At 36.1% G+C, this 4,566-nt stretch overlaps 1 long non-coding RNA gene across 1 annotated transcript; it reads right to left on the reverse strand.

The window, feature by feature from the left end:
- Positions 1–640: 640 nt before the first annotated feature.
- Positions 641–4,255, reverse strand: LOC120440565. The gene is made up of 4 exons (XR_005613339.1): positions 4,222–4,255; positions 3,523–3,585; positions 1,958–2,050; positions 641–1,015 (listed from the first exon to the last, which is right to left on the reverse strand). It is a non-coding gene; the product is annotated as an uncharacterized LOC120440565 (long non-coding RNA).
- Between the last annotated feature and the right edge of the window lie 311 nt (positions 4,256–4,566).

Consider the following 4,566-nt stretch of genomic DNA (forward strand, 5'->3'; position numbering starts at 1 on the left):
GTACAGGTGACAACCTTAGAACCTTTTCACATTTGTTTGCACATACACTTTAACATTTATAACACTCAAGATCCTTGACCTACAATGGAAACCTGGTACACCAGAGCTAATATGAAGTGTAAATACAAAAAAAAATTGTGTTGCTTTAACAACTTGAACAAAAGCCTTTAATGAGGCAAAGCTTAAACAGGGAAACAACACTGCATAATGCAACATTAAATGAAGTGTGTAAAACAAAATGTAAACATCTGAAACAACTTTCCAGTTTCAACTAAGTGACAGTGTAGTGAGGAGTAGGATGTCAAACCTGCCAGAATGATTTCAGGATCTACAGTTGTAGGTCTGCAATGGCTACAGTCTGCAGAATTACCACAGCAACTCAAACTGAAGAAAATGTTGTGAAACAAGAAAATATATCCATCTGGGTAATTCTGTCCCCAGTTCAAAAAACTCAGTTTCTGAATTATGTTTTCTTTTCCACAATCAAAAGAAAAATAGCATTCAGTAAATCTCTTAAATATTAAAAGCTATGACAAAATATTTACAAACAAGGATCAACATGTATATATGTATATATATATATATATATATATATATATATATATATATACATACATATATATACATACATATATATATATTTATAAACTTTTAAACAGTAAAACTTTTAGTCAGCAAGAAAACAGAGCACTTATTTTGGGGGACATTTCGATCTGGAAGAGTCATTGCGTCTCCTTTTGGCAGAGTTTGTTCTTCAGCACTTGTGAGCACCTTCTGGAAGAACTCAAATGTGTAGCGAAGTGGCTTTGGGTAACTCAGATTGAGGCAGTTAATTAGCCCAAACAAAAGTGCACACCTGCTCGCCACATCGTGAAGATCCTGCAAGACGGTGCATCTCTCGATAATGATGCCAACATGTTCAAGGGAGTCATCAGGCTGTGCTCCTTCGTGGATTATTTTATAAACACCCCAAATCCATCCTTTCGAGCTCTTCAGCTTCCATCACGTTGAAATCCTGAAAAGGACAGAAATATTTTAAATCCGTTGTATTTTGGTCATCCCATCATCTGTCTATTCACTCCATTTTAGTTAAATGGTCCACACTACCATAATTACACAGATCCCTGAATGAGACTGAGGAGAACAGACCAAAGAAAAGTGTGGATTTAAGACTATCACCAAATAAAGACCAAGAAGAAGAGAAATGAAACATGGACTGGGCAGAAGGAGCATGCAGCGGTGCACACGTTAAGCCCGGTTCACACGGCAGGAGTTTCAAACGGCCGAGAGAGTTCCAGACCGCACACGTATCGAATGACAAAAACAAAACTAAAAAACTGACACTTGTGGGTGCCCCTACCATGTGTGGTGTACAGCCGCACGATGCTAATGAAACACCCTACGAGCACATTTTTCACGCGAACATTCCCAGGGCAAACAGCAAATCTCAAACCCTCTTGAGATAAAATGTGACTTTGGAGTAAATAACCAAGTTGGCCAAGGAGGGGGCATTTCCAATAGTTGTGTGAGTTGTAACGGAAAGGATAACAAAAACAATAAAATGGCTGTAAGATGAAGGGTTGGAATCCAGCAGCAGCTGGATGCTACCTGCTACACAACTACAAGTACTTTGCCCTCTACACTGACTGAAGAGTTAATTTACACCTCACTCAGATGGACCTGTGCCAAAGTAATAATATTATTAATAATAATATTAATATTGTGCTGACCAGGGTTATTTTCTTTAGTTTAGCATAAAACAATGTAAGTGAATGGAAACAAAATCCTAGTAGTTCCCATGCACTTTATTGTTGTAAGCTAATTTAAAGAAAAATGATTGCTGCCAGATCAGGAGAATGCCTGATCTGGCAGCATTTTTCAACTTACAAAACTCTGGGAATTATGACAGTCAAAATTTTACCGAGGGGTGAAAATATCCCTTTAAAAATAAACTTACCATGTACTCTTTGATGATATTTTGAGGGTTCTCATTCAGGTATATAATCACAGCTTGAAGGATGCATTCACACTTCACTTCACTTCGGGAACTCTAAACAAAATAACACATGCAGGGCAATTACTGTTTTGATGTTAGTAGAGACCCCCACAAACATAAAAAGACAATTTTTATTGTTGTTTAACCAATTCATAATTGTTTGTAAGTAATTTTAAACATGCTTTTTCCCCATAAAGATGAATTTATAATCCTCATTTCACAACTTGCAGGGAGAAACAATGTCACAGTAATGTAACGTAGCCTGCTAGTTGACAATCTAGATATATGGTTTTTAACTGGATGCACAGCAGACACCTACTTTCACAAATGTCTGCTTTTCCAAAATATACTAAAGGGCAAAGCAGATTTTATTCTAATATTTAAAGTGACAGTGTGTAGTTTTCTGCCATTAGGGGGCAACACGTTGCAAGCAAGCACTATTTTGTGTTAGAGAATGAGAAGCTTACAAATTCATTCCCATAAAGATTATATGTCAACTAGCTTTCCAACAATATCTTCACGTTGAAGTAACTGCTCCAATAACTTTAGCAGTGGAATATATTGAAAGGTTTTTTTTGTTTTTTCCTCTAGAACATATTCCTCTGGCTCAACAACATTAAACTTCTCATAGTAAAACTTCTTGCGCTTAAATGTTGTTTCAAGTGATCCTCCTTTTGCAATACTTTTAAGTAGTGGATTTCCAGTGTATAATGCAGTGCACAACTCATTCACTAGCGATGCACTAACCTCAATATTATGCTCCTTGAGAACAGTCAAAGTTAAACTATTTGTTAAGGGTAAAGCAGAAGTAGTGAATAGAAAATGTTGCCCCTCGATTAAATTGTCGATTGCTGATGTTGGTACATGTGAAAAGACCTCCAACGTCAATAAAACCAAGGCAAGGTTTTTAACTACAGCTTCCTCCAAATTTTCACTAATTACACCAGCATCACAATGCAAGTCAGAGGACCCTTCATCTGCAGACTCCTCAGAAAGATCATTTTTACTTGTAAATTCAGTTCTTTTCACTATTTCATTTTTGAAATCTCTTAGCATGCATGTATGAATGTTTTCTACTCTTGTGTCTGGAAAGTACCATATACATTAGTTTTGAAAGAACAATTTTGATAAACACAATCTACTGTCTCAAACCTCTTGAGATGTTTATTAATATGGAGGAAGCATTCTCTGCTTGTTGATATGTGGCTTTCAGAACAAGAAGGACAAGTCAAAATAACATGTTCTACAGTGTGAGAGGGCTTAGCAACATGTGCACGACTTAGATGAGTCCTAAGACCACCCCATGTTTTGAAAGTACAAAGACAATGACTGTAAATGCACGGATATGAGCGTCTCAGACCAAGAATTGAGTGTTTAAGTCTCAAGTGTTTTAGAATTTGGTACCTTTTAGATACACTTAAAGAGCAAGGCTTACCACATTAATAACCTAAAAGACCAAATAAGAGAATTCAAAATGTAAAATTGCATATTAAGGAAAAAATAAATAATATGAAAGCATTTTGTACCTTTACATGCACTTTTGGAGCACAGCTCAAATCTCCACAGCTCCAAATTCCACAAGCAGCAACCTGAGAGAAAAAGAAAACCACAAAAAAATCGTGTACAGTGAGACACATGCAAGGGGTTGCACGGAGATGGTCTAAACTTAAGAACACTCCTGTTTCTTTTAAAATGTATTAATAATACAAGTTAAATTTCAAATGCTCCAAAATTTCTGTTACTCATTTCATAAATCATGCCTTCTATCTCCAATCGATTGTCGAACAGAAGACAATCGATTGGAGATCGTGTGTGACCACGTTTACCATTATATACCGGAGCAGCCCATAGTAAGTGGTAGTAAGCCCATTTTTGGGGGTAAGTGGGGGGTCACCTTCAGAGGTCGCCTGCGTGACACACTCACACAGGCGAAGCTTAGCAAGCAGTGGATAGCTAACGTTCTTCTAACTTGATACTGCAATAAAACAAATAAAATAAGTGTGCTATTCGGAGTGCGAATGAAATTTTAAACGCAGATGGGGCAATATTCAAATGTGCAGTAACATCGAATATGCAAATCAATGTTTCCAATGCTAGCTAAATGCTACAAAATGCTAAAACCTACAGAACACACACGGCCCATATATTTACCAGAAAAATATACGCCATATATTATCACAAAGTACTAGTTAAATTATATTCTATTAAAAATACGAAGAAATTACCTTAACTCCAGCGGATGAATCGTGATTAATCCCTCTTTCCAAACACGTGGCCAAAGCACAATGTGGCGTAGATGAAGAAGAATGCGTATGCGCGAAGATTTTTTTCATTCTCTGCGCATGCTCAGAAAGGATGTGGAAAGGGCTCTTTGGATTTAATTAAATGTGTTCAATAAATTGAAAATATCACTATTATTTAACATTAAAACGGTTTAGAATTAATTAAATCAAATTTAAAAATATTAATTACACACATAAGATTAACAATTTTAAGTATATTGAACATAAAACTATGAATTAATTTTAAAAAGCCCATGTTTCATTTTTTAGAGTGAGTGCTATGGAGGT

Source organism: Oreochromis aureus, linkage group 6 (genome assembly GCF_013358895.1).
Source record: "Oreochromis aureus strain Israel breed Guangdong linkage group 6, ZZ_aureus, whole genome shotgun sequence".
Lineage (NCBI taxonomy): Eukaryota > Metazoa > Chordata > Actinopteri > Cichliformes > Cichlidae > Oreochromis > Oreochromis aureus.